General features: G+C 46.8%; 1 protein-coding gene and 1 long non-coding RNA gene across 3 annotated transcripts in view; both read right to left on the bottom strand.

Moving 5' to 3' along the window:
* Positions 1-16,785, bottom strand: part of edaradd (EDAR-associated death domain) — a 74,527-nt gene that overhangs the window by 43,649 nt on the left and 14,093 nt on the right. The gene's annotated exons all lie outside the window — the stretch shown is intronic.
* Positions 9,229-10,184, bottom strand: LOC133464153 (uncharacterized). Its single transcript, XR_009784408.1, has 3 exons — positions 10,053-10,184; positions 9,437-9,487; positions 9,229-9,294 (listed from the first exon to the last, which is right to left on the bottom strand). It is a non-coding gene; the product is annotated as an uncharacterized LOC133464153 (long non-coding RNA).

Here is a 16,785-nt window from a genome sequence, read left to right as displayed (position 1 = left end):
TTTATTTAATCTTGTAATGCTGTACACACATAAAATACACCGATAAAAAAGCTGAAAGCAGCGTTGGTCACCACCCCCTGCCCAGATCACCACATTCAAATCACTATAAAGTAGGGCTGGGCGATATGGCAAAAAAAGTGATCACGATTTTTTTTCCCATATTGAATGATCTCGATTTTTAATCACGATTTTTTTTAAATCAGAAGATCCCCCCTCCCTTCTGGAATAAAATAGAAAGAAACCAGAGATTCGTTTTTTTTTTATTATTAACAAATAAAGCAAATAGCATGTTTTAACAAGAATCCAGAATGCTACCAGTGGTACCCACCGAAAAAACTAGGGATGCACCAAAATGAAAATTTGAGGCCGAAACTGAAGCGGAATAAAATGTAAAGACTTGGCTGAATACTGAGTACTGAATAGCCTACGGAATGCGGTTGTTCACAGTTTTTCATTTATTTTGCCATTTTTTTCACAATTGCATAGATAAAATTGCAATGACATTATTAAAAACAAAAACAGTAAACTAATATGAGTTGAGCCACTGTCAAGCAGCTGGCGATGCGGTTGCTTAAATTGACCAACAGGTGGCTCTCTAACATCAGTTTGTTTACTGTGCGTGACTCTGACGCTGGTTGGTAATTAAGGAGTTAAAACTCACTCGCCACTTACAGGACTCAGTAGCCAGCAGAAACGGCAGTTTTATTACATTTATTAACTGTAGTACCGCTATTATGAGAGGTTATTTCTCACAGTATTAGCCTAAAGGGACTTAAGGCTGATTTATGGTCCCGCGTTACACCAACGCAGAGCCTACGGCGTCATCATGCTGAGCTCTGCTTGTTGCCTCCGCGCTCCGACACATTCACTCCGCTGAGCGCGCACACACACACACACACACACGCACGCACGCACGCGCACACACACCCATGTCGGGGCCGCGGAGTTTCTCAAGTCGGCGGTGATGAGTAATTTGTGGTACAAGCAGGGCGAATCACAACTTTAATGAGTGCGGTTCGAATACACAATACATCCATCACGAAGGGCATTTTGTGAATCCATCACATCCTCCTCCTGTACGATCGGAAGAAGTTGTCCGGCGAAATAAATAAATAAATAACCGCTAACCGTGAGTCCCGGTCGGCTCGAAGCTAAGCTAACGCTAGCCTGCGGTTGTTGTCTTGTAGTTTTATTCTCTCTGGTCACGCTTGCTCCCACCAGTGCAGGGGAGGCAGATGTAACTAGTTTACTGCCTATGGTCATGCAACTTGCCGCGGCATGTCATGCATGATCAATTAATGCAGACAGCGCGGTGCCAGGAAAGCGGGTTGTGATTGGTTGTCGTGCACTTTGCTGCAGCATATTTTGCACGTGATCGAGAAAGTAGACCCACAGCTGATCACCGTGATCGAACTTAATTTGATCGCGATCACAAATCGAGATCGTATAATCGCCCAGCCCTACTATAAAGTACCTTTGATGTTTCCATCAAAGCTTGTGATATAAATGACTAAACATGTACACACATATGAGTGTGGTGATAAGTCTCTTGACATGAGTTTCCACCAATTAATACCATTTTTGTTGATTCACCAATGCATGCCCACCACCGGCCCGCACCCTTCATGACATCACGTGCAGAGAGACGAGAGAATACAGACTGATCTCCCCAACTTTATCACTCACCCCTACCAGGGTTGCTACAATACTTTTATAATTTATATTAATATTAATATTAATATTTTAAAGCAGCACTATGTAACTTTTCCAGCTTGATCTAATATTTCATCATCATCATTGTGATGGTACATCAACTTCCAACAGGTTTAATGAACCTCTGTCATGGTCTGAGGGGTCTGTATCGCCTTCACTGGTACTATGTAACTTTGAGGAGCATGGTAGGAACCCTGCCACACTAAAAAACTACACATTTTTACGGCTTTGACTGCTTTACGGCATACGTCACTTCCCCCTCCTTCCCGATTCATAGTCCAGACGAAAAGGGGCGGGGCGTGGAGCGCAGAGCTCAGCAGAAGCTGGTAACCCGTTGCTGCGTTGTGGCTGCAGCAGCTCCACACAACAGACGTGGGGAAAAGATCCCTAATGGTTTAACTTTTCATCACTTTCCTTCCGGAGGCAGAACCACGGACGCCGAGTATCTGAGATAACGAGTAAAAGAGTGAAAGAGTCATCGGCTCGGTTGGATCGCGGCTGTAATGACCAAACATAACGTTCCACAGTAAACAAACAAACACGCACACAGACGGGCGTCGGATCAAAACACGGGTTTATTGAACCACAAACAAACAAACACTCATAACGACCAGGGTCGGATCATTCATACGGGTTTTATTCCCCACTTCTCCAGCTAAATGCAGTTGCTGGCCAGCTCTCTGCGGTGCGATTAATTTTGTTAAGGAAAAAATATTAACTCTATTTGTAGCTGCAGAGGAAAAAATAATCTCACGAGGAAAACAAAAATATTGCTCACGCCTCGGAGCCTCTTCAGCATAATATAGCAGTCAAAAAAAAAGAAAAGAGAAGTAAGAGGGATACAAAACATGTACTGTCTGTTGTACTATTATACAAATGTATTGAAACACATGGCGAGTCAGACATTTACCAAAGCAGCTGCCAAACACTCCTAAACAAGGGAGCCGGAGACGTGGGTTCTGCAGAACTGCGGCAGTAAATCCTTCTAAAGAGTGGAGCTCCGACAAGGAGCTCCACTCTTTGATAGGGATTTCATATGAACCCAAACCGTTAATAATCATTATTTTCTCCATATACCGCTCCCTGGCTTCCTTGTTTAAGGTATCCCGGTAAATTCCAGTTCCTTTCCAGCAGTTTAACATCTTTTCCATTCCGTTCCGTTCCGTCTGTTCACTTGGTGAAACAGAAAAGTCCGTCCCGTCTTCTCTCAAAACAAATGCACGCGACCGGACAGGATCTTTCCGGCAGTACGCGCTGGTGCTCATGGGAAACTTAGTGTTCTTTCTGGTAAAGCACTGCCGCTTTTGTCCAAAAGATGCCGCCAAACTCAACAAAAGCTGAAAGTTACGTTGTGCTGCTTTAACATTAAGATCAAATATTTGAAGGGATGGCACTCCACTGTTTTGTTGCTGCAATTGAGAAAGTAGAAATCCTTTATTTTTTATAATTTTATTTTTTTTTATATATAAAAAAAATCCCAACATATCGGTACCGTTTCTGATTGGGTGGGCACTGCGCATCATTTTTAGACACAACAATGAACGCATACCGCAAAAGTTGTGTCTCGGCGGAGGGACCCGACGTCCCAGCAAAATGAGCACAACAGAGAAGTTCAGAACAGCACACAGAGCACCGTAGGGTGTGCGTTGCTGCGTACCCTACGCCGTAGGCTCTGCGTTGGTGTAACGCGGAGCCATAAATCAGCCTTTAGCAATTTGTGCCATTCTGTGTGGCGATAAATGAAAAAAGATTAAACAACGTCGTGATTGGACAAGGAATTGGCTGGGTAGACGTGGGAAATGCTGTCTTTTTTTTACTATTAAAACATGATTTGTAATGTGAATTTGCAATACTTTAAACTACAAATAATAGTTTTTGACGTGACATCAGAGATTGCGCATGCTCTCTGTGAAAGGATGAATCCAATCAGGTCGTAGCTGCTTCAACTGTGCGATTCCTTCATGAGGAGCGACCAGGATTTCAAACAAGTTTGATTTTCATCATTACCCCACGTATACTGTACGAGGCACGACCAACGATTGGGTCGAAATCTGGCCCGATCCAAAAAATAGTCGCACGACTGGAAAATCGGCTCAAAACGAGCCGATAATCGCACAGTGTCTGCCCGGTTTAAGCGACCATGGAAGGCAGACACTTTTACGGAAGGGCCCAAAAAGTCAAGAAGACTCTCTTCCCACATGACGAAAACCAACCTACTGCAGCTCGGGGCCAAAACAGGTATGTTTTTAAATTAAATAAATGCTAGTTATTATTATGAGAATCTGATGTTGCTTTGTACGGAAGCGTATTGCGTTCACTTGAGAAAAATAAGTCTGCTCTGTTTTTCTGAATTAATGAGTTAATTATCTCAGAATTCCGAGAAAAGTTTTGTGGCAGGGTGGAGAGGTTGATGGGACACGCGCACCTGTTTCTCATCAACCTGAGTGGCGCGCTCTCCACCCTGCCTGCCTTATAAGGGAGCTGGACAGCAGCGGAGGGGTCGGAGGAGCTGCTGGCGTGAGGTGCTTCTGCACTGTGTGTGGTGTTTTGTGACAAATAAAGGGCCTGCACGAAACTCCGTGTCTCTCCATCCTTCGGTCGGGCCCCCGTGGCACTCGCCCTGCCACAGTTTTAATGAAAAAAAATAATTCTGCTCCGTTTTTCTGAATTAACGAAATAATTATTTCAGATGCATCATCTTATATCCATGAAGCATGCCGTACTTGTTCAACTGATCCTGGAGAAAAGTTGCAATGTCCAGCAGGCCAGCATGGGCTTTCCGTCTGAACAACCGCAAAGTCCTGAGGTGCCTGCGCAAAGTCAACAAACTAATAACAATACCATCTATATAACTTAAAGACAAGAGTATCTCCCAATGTTTCAAACCAAAAGCAAAATAAAACTGGATTAAACTGAACAGGCGGGACATGTTTGCTTCCATGAAATCCAGCTCTCAAGTGAATGACCGCTTCTTGCAAGTTGTGAGATATCTCGTTCATTCAGAAAAACAGAGCAGATTTTTTTTTTTTCATTAAAACATTTCTCGGAATTCTGAGATAATTATCTCGTTAATGGCCTCTATTAAGGGCTGTCCGGTCTCTGTATGATCGGAGCAGGAGTCTGGTCCTCATTGCCGGCAGTAGGTCAGACTTGTTCCCGGTGCATGTTGGACTCCGGCAGGGCTGCCCTTTGTCACCGGTCCTGTTCATAATTTTTATGGACAGGATTTCTAGGTGCAGCCAGGGGCTGGAGGGGATCCGGTTTGGGAACCTCAGGATTTCGTCTCTGCTTTTTGCAGATGACGTTGTCCTGTTGGCTTCATTGGACCGGGCCCTTCAGCATGTGCTGGGGCGGTTTGAAGCCGAGTGCCTTCTCCGGGTGGGTGGAGAAGTCCTGCCTCAGGTGGAGGAGTTCAAGTATCTCGGGGTCTTGTTCACGAGTGAGGGAACGATGGAGCGTGAGATTGACAGACGGATTGGTGCAGCGTCCGCAGTTATGCGGTCGATGTACCGGACCGTCGTGGTGAAGAAGGAGCTGAGTCGAAAGGCGAAGCTCTCGATTTACCGGTCAATCTACGCACCTACCCCTCACCTATGGTCATGAACTTTGGGTAGTGACCAAAAGGACAAGATCGCGGATACAAGTGGCCGAGATAAGTTTCCTCCACAGGGTGGCTGGACGCTCCCTTAGAGATGAGTTTCCTCCTCAGGGTGGCTGGACGCTCCCTTAGAGATGAGTTTCCTCCTCAGGGTGGCTGGACGCTCCCTTCGAGATGAGTTTCCTCCTCAGGGTGGCTGGACGCTCCGTTAGAGATAGGGTGAGGAGTTTGGTCACCCGGGAGGAGCTCGGAGTCGAGCCGCTGCTCCTTCACATTGAGAGGAGTCAGCTGAGGTGGCTTGGGCATCTGTACCGGATCCTCCTGGACGCCTCCCTAGGGAGGTGTTCCAGGCATGTCCCTCCTCCCTAGGGAGGTGTTCCAGGCATGTCCCTCCTCCCTAGGGAGGAGTTCCAGGCATGTCCCTCCTCCCTAGGGAGGTGTTCCAGGCATGTCCCTCCTCCCTAGTGAGGTGTTCCAGGCATGTCCCTCCTCCCTAGGGAGGTGTTCCAGGCATGTCCCTCCTCCCTAGGGAGGTGTTCCAGGCATGTCCCTCCTCCCTAGGGAGGTGTTCCAGGCACGTCCCTATGGGAGGAGACCCCGGGGAAGACCCAGGACACGCTGGAGAGACTATGTCTCTCGGCTGGCCTGAGAACGCCTCAGACTCCCCCCGGAAGAGCTGGAGGAAGAGCTGGAGGAAGAGCTGGAGGAAGAGCTGGAGGAAGAGCTGGAGGAAGAGATGGAGGAAGTGTCTGGGGTGAAGGAAGTCTGGGTATCTCTGCTGAGACTGCTGCCCCCGCAACCCGGGAACGGATAAGCGGAAGAAAATGGATGGATGGATGGATGGATGGATGGATGGATGTTCAGACCCTAATAACATCTCCAATTACATCACTTAATTTTACAGCAAGTTATATACATATGAATTTAATCAAGCAAAATGTGACACATTTATAAGACACATGTAGGGCTGCAGCTATCGAATATTTTAGTAATCGAGTATTCTACTGGAAATTCCATCGATTAATCGAGTAATCAGATAAAACATATTTGTTTAGTTAAAGAGCAATTATAAATATACATAAGATGTTAGATGTTAATTGACATCAAGACTAAATTATATAATACAGTAGGTTCATGGCTGTGCATTTAAAAACCCTGAACTTACACCAGTTGACCAAATTCACTGCCTTCACTCAAAAAACTAAGGATCTTACCAAGAAATGTTCTTATTTCTAACCTAAAAATGCCATTACACCTGATAACACACATAACTTAAAAGATTAGGTGTTTTTCCCACGTGTTTCAATTGAACTTTCATTTGTGTCAAGCAAATTTTAAGTTGTAGTTAAGTTTTAAGTTAAAATAAAATGATGAGCCCTGCTGTATTGGAGCACATTAGACACCAGTGCTGCTTGTTTTATCCATGAATGACTACAGAGATAAAATGAAATGAAAACTACCCAGTTAGCTTTATTACGTTTTTATTTTTCTGACATTTTCTGCCTTTTCTTTTAGTTAAAACTGTAGCGGGAACAGAGGTTTATGTACCGGGTAAAGGCGGTGATTTATGGTTCCGCGTTACGACAACGCAGAATGGTGCGCGTCGCTGCGTACCCTACGCCGTAGGCTACGGCGTAGCCGTGGCAACGCCAGCCGGACCGCCGCTCTCCGCCCTCGCCGGAGAGCACCGTAGGCTCTGCGTCGATTTAACGCGGAACAATAATTTTGGCTTTAGAGGGGGAACATAGAGAACGGACCAGAAGAATATAGCGTGGATTAAAAATAAAAGTTAAGCACTGAACTACATGTGTCTCCCGTCTGGGCCATTGCAGACTGCCTGAGCATGATGTTACTAAAACCAAACATACCCGCCGCCTCTTTCTCCCCCCTTTAACGGCGCAGCGTCAGCGTGTTGTGTCGCATTAAATGTGGTCCGGGCGTAATACGAGGATTTGAGCTGTTGAAATTAAACGAAAAAAAAAATTAAAAAAAATAAATTAAACGATTCCTCGAGGCAGAGAAAATTCCTCGATCGTTTTTTGTAATCGAATTACTCGAATTATTCGAGGAATCGTTTCAGCCCTAGACACATGCGAAACTTTGCACCTTTGATTTCAGAAAATTATAAAGAAACATGTGAAGCTGAGCTTTTATATTCAGAAATTACAGATTACCCAAATTACCCAAATATTCAAGGCTTAACAATCTTCAATAGAGAAGTTAAGATTTCCCAGCTGGCTGATGACACGGTTTTATTTCTCAAGGATAAAACACAGATACAAATTGCAATACAAGCAACTGGTGAATCTTCAGAGGCTTCAGGTCTTAAACTTAATATCAATAAAAGCGAAATGTTCAAACAAACAAACTGTCAAAGAAACTGTTAAATATCTAGGAATCCAAATTACAAAAGATATGGAGCTTAGACAGCAACTTAAAGCAGCACAACGTAACTTTCAGCTTTTCTGAGTTTGGCGGCATCTTTTGGACAAAAGCGGTAGTGCTTTACCAGAAAGAACACTACGTTTCCCATGAGCACCAGCGCGTACTGCCGGAAAACTCCCGTCCCCGTCGCTGCATTTGTTTTGATGAGAGAAGACGGGACGGACTTTCAAAACTACTTTTCTGTTTTTTCAGCGGTCGTTTGCAGGATGGATAGCGAAGAGGTAATGTATCTATTTTTGGTTAAACAATATAATATGACGATGTTGAAAAACACTAAGTTCAACTTGGTTTTATTAAGTTGTTTCAGCGAGATAATGCGTCCTACAAACTCATACGCTCTGCACCTTTTTCCTGTCACGTTTTTTAGAGGGACTTCGTCATAAATTAGTAGTCCAACATACTTACTGACAAAATAAAAAAATACTTAACCTGTGAATAACTGAATGCCCATTCCTTATATTTTGCAGATCAGCCCTGCACAATTTTACAGTTCTCAGGAAAAATACTATAAATGTTCTATACATTTTCTTTGCATTGCATTATTTCCTCTAGTGCTGTAATTCTATTCAATTGTATTATTATTTTATAAAGCTTCCTCATTGCGAATTACACATTTTTATCATCACTATTATTTTTCTGTCTGTTGTTGATATTGTCAGTAATTTTAGAATTACCAAAACCCAAGACGAATATGTGAATGTGAATATGCGAAAACATTCTAATTTTGATTCTTATTGATCATAGAACTCTACATTTACATTTGTATCATAACAATTCTGTCTCTTGTTTTATCAGGAATCTGCTGTTCTTGAGAACACCTCTACCTCTACCTCATCAGAGTTTGAACCCCCACAAAGACAGAACCGACACGCAGCATATATGCATATATATACAGTACATATCGCCAGTTTGTGCTCTTGCAGCATGATGTTTGGAAAATAAGAGACACCTTTCCAGACCCAATGGGACAGTACAGTGGTTTCAGGGTTCGCCGTCTTCTGTAGAATGGAACCTTTATGAGGATTACTGCAAATATTTTGATAGTTTTTTTTTTTGTTCCATTTTTTCCTGTACAGTTGTTTTTGTGTGTGTTTAAAATAAAGACATTTGTGCAAAACAAGACAGACTTTTATTTACACACCTTTCAGAAAATAGAAAAAATTCTTGAACTTTGTTATTTGCATAGTGACAGCAGTTATCCCATACATTATTATAAACAATAAGTAATCTGTATCACAGTAGCAGTAATGAACAACTGTATGACAGGATAAATTACTGTGAATAAAGTAAACAAGTGTAAATAGAGTAGTAGAAAAATAAACTCAAAATAATTAACTGATAATAAAAACTGAACTATAAGTTACTGTAAATAAATACAATGACTATAGTAGCAGTAGCATCTTGTGTCCATCCATGTTTCGTGCTGGGAGAGTCCGCGTGTGATTCACTGCTGGAGTGTAGGAGAACCCTTCCCTGATGATTCACTGCTGGAGTAGGAGAACCTTCCCTGATGATTCACTGCTGGAGTGTAGGAGAACCTTCCCTGATGATTCACTGCTGGAGTGTAGGAGAACCTTCCCTGATGATTCACTGCTGGAGTGTAGGAGAACCTTCCCTGATGATTCACTGCTGGAGTGTAGGAGAACCTTCCCTGATGATTCACTGCTGGAGTAGGAGAACCTTCCCTGCATGAGGATGTGATTCTGGAAGTTTTCCAGATCTGATGTAGTCCTGCAGAGTGTGAGAATAAAGATACAAAAACATTATGTCTTTGTGATAATTACTGACCTATAAATCATTCAACATATTTTGTTGATCACAAGTTTGAATTTTTTTCTTTGTTGAAGTCACCGTAATTACGCAGACAGTAAAAGCAATTAATGTATAGCTATAGAAAAATTAGAGAAAGGTATATATTTATACACTCACAAAATAAAACGACACATTATAAACACCATATAAGGTTTCTTTTACTACCCTTGTTATTATTTTAATATAATTCCAACAAAGTAGATGTATTTTATATGCTTATATGGTGTTTATATTGTATTCTTTTTATCTGGAAGTGTATACTTTGCCTATATATTTCATTTTTCTGGCTATATTTTACTATATCTACAAATTTGTTGCTTTTACCATCAGTGTATAAGTATCTGTATATACAGACCTGAAGAGTCAAAAGGTTTACATAGATATTGACATTTGATACAGTAGCAACACTTACACCAGCTGTAGTAGTTTCAGGATAATTGTTTTTGTAAAACACACTGACATAGGTGTTGACAAAAGTGCATACCTGGAGGTGATGAACGTCTTTACATCCTTCAACCATCTCTTGTCCAAGACGACGGCTACAAGGGCTTGTAGCGAGTGAACGCCGGGCCAATGTTTATTTTTGTTCGGGCATTTAGCTTGTTACTCTCCCGCTTTCTTTTTTTCGCCTCGTCCGCTCCGTTAAAACTTTTATCTTCTTCGTTTTTTTCGCTGCTTCGGCCATGATACCAGCTCCTCGTTTAGCTCAACACCAGCTTCTGCTGAGCTCAGCCTCTGTGCTCCAAGCCCCGCCCATTTTCGTCTCGACTACGAATCGGGAAGGAGGGGGAAGTGACGTATGCCGTAAAGCAGTCAAAGCCGTAAAATTTGTAGTTTTTTAGTGTGGCAGGGTTCCTACCATGCTCCTCAAAGTTACATAGTGCCAGTGAAAGCGATACAGACCCCTCAGATCATGACAGAGGTGTCATTAAACCTGTTGGAAGTTGATGTACCATCACAATGACTCTGGAAATATGATATTAAGGTGGAAAAGTTACGTAGTGTCGCTTTAATTTTCTCCCAAAAATTTAAAAAACTAAGGCAATAATATGTGGCTGCAGAGAGACCTCTCCATCTTTGGGAGGGTATTATTATCAAAGGCTGCAGGTGTATCTAGGTTTGTATATCCTGCTCTGTCCCTTTTTCTTAATGATGCAATCTGCAGGAAATCAATAGATTGTTTATCAATTTTGTTTGGAGGAACAAGACACCACAACTTACAGAAAGAAATCCTTGAGTTAGAAGGCGCAGAAGGCGGTTTGGAAATTTTGAATTTCTTTCATTTAAATTCCACCTTTAAAGTTAAATGGCTTAAAAGTTGTTTGGAAGTACCAGAGTTGCTATGGAACTTCATTCCACTCAATATATTTAAGAAAGCTGGAGGCTTAGAGTTTCTTATGAGGTTAGAGGTTCTTCACAATTCCTAAATTACCACTAAAACTTTCAAAGTTTCCTCAATAGACTTTACTCTCCTGGAAATTATGTTGTGTCCACAAGTTTTCTCCACACAAAGAAATACTCTGGAACAATGGGCATTTTACTATAAACAACAGAAGTGTATATAAAGGGAGCTGGATTGAGAGGGACATAATCTTTGTGGTAGCCTTGTTTGACGATAATGGAAATCTTTATAGTTATGAAGACTTCTTAAAAGCTAAAACCTTTCCAGTCAAATTCAGAGAGTTTATTTCTATTTGTAGCAAGGCTAGTGCTACGGGGGCCCGACCGACAGGATGGAGAGACACGGAGTTTAGTGCAGACCCTTTATTCACTCAACCTCACACCCAGGACACACGTGCACAAGCACCACGACAGCAGAACACAGATCACCAGCAGCTTCCCAGTCCAACACACGTCTCCGCAGCAGCTTCTCCTCTTATAAGGCTGGCAGGGTGGAGAGACTGACGGGCCACGGCTGTGTCCCGTCAGCCTGAGTGGCTGCAGCTCCTCCACTCTGCCACACACCCCCAACGCCAAACTCGAGCCGGGGTCCGTCCGGCCGAGCCTACTCCCCCCCCGCCCCCCTCGGAGCGGGAGAGGAAGCCGTCTGCGCCCCCGGGCCTTCCTGGTTCAGACGGCCGCCGAGCCCCGTCGGGAGGTCGCCCTCGGCGACGGGCCGACCAGCGGGAACGGTCGGGCGGCCGTCCTCGGCGACGGGCCGACCAGCGGGAACGGTCGGGCGGCCGTCCTCGGCGACGGGCCGACCGCCGAGAAAGCCGCTCTCGGGACCGGGCCCATGGTGGCCTCGGGTCAGACAGTACGTCCAGGACCACCCCCTCCTCCGTGACGCGGACCCGCGCCGGCCGCTGGTCCGCCTCCAGGACCGCCTCTTCCACGGCGCAGCCCTGGTCTGGAGCTGGTGTGTCCAATAATAATAATAATAATGACTTGGATTTATATAGCGCCCTTCAAGGCACCCAGAGCGCTTTACAGAGATCATTATTCATTCATACACATTCTCACTGGTGGTGGTAAGCTACAATTTGTAGCCACAGCTGCCCTGGGGCAGACTGACGGAAGCGTGGCTGCCATATCGCGCCTAACGGCCCCTCCGACCACCACCAACATTCATACACATTCAAACACATTCACACGGAGTCCAGGACCGCCTTCTCCGTCACGGCGCCCTGCTGGTCCGCCTCCACCTCTGCAGCCGACTCAGACTTCGCCTCCACAGCCAACTCCGCCTCTGACTCCACCTCTGACTCCACCTCCGCAGCCGCCTCGGGCTCCGTCCCAGGAGCCGTCGCCTGGCGACCTGCAGCCACTGCCTCACGGCCGGTCGGCTGCAGCGCCGCCAGCACTGCCGCGGTGAACCTCAGGCGTGGAGCAGGGGTGGGCAGCTCCACGGGTCCCACCTCCTCGGGAGCCGTCACTTGGTGGCCCGCAGCTTCTGCCTCCCGGCCTCTCAGCTGCGGCGCCTCCAGCCCCTCCTGCGCTGCTCCAGCGACCCTCCGGCGTGGTGCAGGGGTGGGTCGCCCCGCGGCCACGAGCGCCTCCATCGCGGCGAGCTGCCGCTCGCCCTGGTCGCAGAACACGGCTGTCAGGTCCGCCATGGCCTGGGCGAGCGCCTCCAGGGCCCACTCCGTGCCCCCCTTCCCCATCCTATCGGGCCCCACGTTGGGTACCAGTGTAGCAAGGCTAGTGCTACGGGGGCCCGACCGACAGGATGGAGAGACACGGAGTTTAGTGCAGACCCTTTATTCACTCAACCTCACACCCAGGACACACGTGCACAAGCACCACGACAGCAGAACACAGATCACCAGCAGCTTCCCAGTCCAACACCCGTCTCAGCAGCAGCTTCTCCTCTTATAAGGCTGGCAGGGTGGAGAGACTGACGGGCCACAGCTGTGTCCCGTCAGCCTGAGTGGCTGCAGCTCCTCCACTCTGCCACACTATTGTAAAGGCTATTCCTATTGGTATAAAGGTTAGTATTTGAAGGTATGCCGGAGAGGCGTGGTGCCGGAAGAGGCGTGGTTGAGGCGTGGTTGAGGCGTGGTTGGGGCGTGGTTGGGGCGTGGTCCTGCTCCTGAAACTCGCTGGTTAAGCTTCGATTCACTAGCAAGGACCACGCCATCAACGAGATACGTTTAATTGATTTATTGAGAAGATGATGGCGATGATGATGGCGATGACGATGATGATGACAATGATGATCTGTGGTTCGCCTTTTGTGGGGAAGCTGGTAGGGAATCCGCCGCAGCGCCCGGGCAACGACGGACCCCCAAAACCGATTATTTAGGGAGATGAGACTGAGCGGATCTGAGGTCGCTAAGATCTGAGCGAATGTAGCGATGATAGGTTTGGGAAGACCAACGGCCCATGAGCTGTATGAGGTGCTCTGGGATACCGTTGCGGGAGGCTGAAGTGGCGGCTTCGATCCTAAAGGAGTGACCGGAGTAGTGCGTGGGAGAGATGCCAGATAAGGAGAGTATATGACGGAAGTGATGGTGAAACCAGAATCTGGTGACGACGTGTCCTGACTCGGACAAGAAAAGAGGATCTGTCGAAGATGTGCTCTGTGTTTTCCGGAATGACAAGTAGTTGGCCAGGGTCTCGAAAGTATTCAGTGGTGAATGGTCTTTGAAGTAGAAGACTGGTGTTGGTTAACCTGATTGATTGGTCTTGGTTTGCTTCAGGTAGAAGACTAAGATGTCGTCAGAGTAAAAAGAGGGGTCGGAGATGCATGCGTAGCGGCGTGGGTTGAAGTGGATGGTGGGCGCAGTGAATTCGGAGCATCTAAGGAAGCCACAAAAGGCAAGTAAGAACATGGCTTCAAGGGTTCGAGCGACATGGGGGGTGCTGTATCCGGAGCGGATTGTGTGGATGCATGTTGCTAACAAATTAGCAGTAAGGGGAAGGCAGCATGGATTCTGGGCTGGTTCTTGACGTAGAAGTCCTTTAAGGAGAGCGGTAACCTGAGGATGATTAGAGGCTGGGCTTGGACTGCCGGTTAAGTGCTTGGAGAAAAAATTGATACCGCTAAGATAGACTTTGATGGTCTGTGTCTTAATAGCCATCACGGAATGGGCGTAGGTGATGTAGCTAGACAGGGTGATGAGGTCAAACGATGGGAAGGCTATGTTGTGTCTAACGTGAAAATGACGGAAACTTCTCCAGGCGGTCCAGTACGATGATAAGGTAGTGGGTGATAAGCTGTTGATGATGGCATTCTGGGATTCGACGATCAGAGGTCTTAGGGCTGGGTTTATACGTTGTCAACGCAGAATAAGGAGGAACCGGTGTTGGAAAGGGATCTGCATGTGGGGCTAAGCTTCTGAATTTGGGACCATTCGTGGCCCCAGAGAATGTCGGCTACTGTGATGGGATAGATCTCGTAGAGATGAAGGTTAAAACTGATTCAATAAAACACTTATAAAATGCTGTCAGAACTGATTGGTGGACTTGAAGTTTACGGAGTTTCCTAAGAAAAAGAGGCGTTGCTGGCACTTTGAAAAAATGGATTCAGTGTTAGGTTGGAAGTTGAGCTTGTGGTCGATTACTGTCCCCAAATACCTATATGAGTCAACCCTCTCTATAGGCTGATTGTTGACAGAGATAGTGGGGATGTTGGATGGACCTCTCCGAAAGTCAACAACCAGTTCCTTAGTTTTGGTGGTGTTGAGGTCCAGACAGTTCTGCCTGCACCACTCTGTAAAAATGTTCATCTCAGCCTGCAGCTGACCCTCTGAGTTGGTAGTGTCCACAATAACAGTATCATCAGAGTATTTCATGTATGTTATGCCAGGGCTCGTACTCCTACAGTCATTTGTGTATAGAGTGTAAAGTACTGGTGAGATAACAGAACCCTGAGGGGCTCCTGTGGAAAGTAACTTTGATGAGCTGAGGTGACCATTGACCCGAACCCTTTGATGTCTGTCTGTTAAAAATGAGAGGACCCAGAGGATCAGATGTGGATTGGTGTCCAGTTGCAACAGTTTCCTGCCCATCAAGTGGGGTTGCACGGTATTGAATGCACTAGAAAAATCCACAAAGACCAGTCTGATTAAGGACTTGGGCTTCTCCAGATGAGTGAAAGTTTCATGCAGCAAGGTGAGAACAGCATCATCCACACCCCTGTGCCGCTTGTAAGCAAACTGAAGAGGGTCAGCACGCATACTGAGCTCTTCCTGAAGCTGAGAAAGAACTTCTCCAAGGTCTTCATAACCAGTGATGTTAATGCCACAGGTCGATAATCATTATTACAAGTTGGATTGGTCTTTTTGGCTACTGGACAGACAATGGCAGATTTCCAGAGTGATGGGACAGAGTGTTCAGCCAGGGAGCGGTTAAAGAGAGAGCAGAAAACACCAGACAACTGACTGCAGCAGACTTTCAGCAAGCGTCCACTGATCTGATCAGGTCCTGGTGCTTTATTTGTCTTTATCTTTCTAAAAACCTTTTCAACATCCACCTGCTGCAGCTCCAGGTTTCCATGGGAGAGAGTCAGTGGAGTGAGTTCAGTTATCAGCTCCTGCCGCTCCTGTGAGTAGTCCAACTGGTCGAATCTACAGTAAAACTGATTCAGACTCTCTGCCATTTCGACACTGTCTTTTACCCCATCCTTGTGGTGTGATGTGGTAGGATTTCTGTTGGGTAACAACATCCCGATGCCGGTGGCTCCAACCGAGGTAACCTGCTCGGACTGATGAAGCTGGGAGGCAGAGGATCCTGGCAATCCGGTGCCGAGAGCCCCTTCTGACGCTGGCAGTTAAGGCTGCTGGACGGGCATAGCGGGGGGTGCTAGCATCCCGGTGCTAGTAACCCCGGCTGAAGTTAGCTGTTGTAGGTGCTGGAGGTGGGCTAGGTGCTGGAGGTGGGCAGCGGGGGGCGCTGGCATCCCGGTGCTAGAAAACCGGCTGAAGTTAGCTGTTGTAGGTGCTGGAGGTGGGCTAGGTGCTGGAGGTGGGCTGAGGGGGGCGCTGGCATCCCGGTGCCAGAAACCCCAGCCGGATCTAGCTGCTGTAGTTGCTGGAGGTGGGCAGCGGGGGGCGCTGGCATCCCGGTGCTAGTAACCCCGGCTGAAATTAGCTGTTGTAGGTGCTGGAGGTGGGCTGAGAGGGGTGCTGGCATCCCGGTGCCAGAAACCCCGGCCGGATCTAGCTGCTGTAGTTGCTGGAGGTGGGCAGCGGGGGGCGCTGGCATCCCGGTGCCAGGGACCTTGAGGAAGGAGGGAGGAGACTGCTGGTGTGGGTGGAAATCCGGATGGGAGGTGGAAGGTCCAGGAATGATGAGGTTGTGTGCTCCTGCTGAAGTAGGTGATTGACCTGTATTACTTGTTCCGATGGCTGTTTTTTGACCTTGCTTCCGTTTATGAGTTTTTTGCTTTTGAAACGGAGGGTTTAGTTGGACTGGTCCTTTAATGGGGGCGTTGACGTCACAGCACGCCGTCGGAGTTGGCGTGATGACGTCATTCGGAAGATAGCCGGTGTCGGCGGGGCTGTTGGCATGGCAGGCTGACATGAGATGGTTGAAAAGTTTTGCTTTATTGTCCGTGCGGTGAAAAAGGGATTATTTTATCCCGAAGTGTTTTCTGGAGCGTGGCGACGGTCCAGTCCGAGATGTTTGCAGAAGGCCGGCCGTCGAGGTTTCTCGCCGGAGCGTGGTGACGCTGGGACCTCCGGCGGGTTGCGCAGCCTGTGTCGGCTGGTCGATGGCGCGGGGCTTGAGTTAACCTCGTAGGAGAAGGAGTCGGGGACCTGCGACGACGGCTA

This window comes from Cololabis saira, chromosome 17 (genome assembly GCF_033807715.1).
Source record: "Cololabis saira isolate AMF1-May2022 chromosome 17, fColSai1.1, whole genome shotgun sequence".
Taxonomy (NCBI): Eukaryota; Metazoa; Chordata; class Actinopteri; order Beloniformes; family Belonidae; genus Cololabis; species Cololabis saira.
Note: the sequence above shows the minus strand (reverse complement) of the source record. Positions and strands in the feature narration are given on the sequence as shown.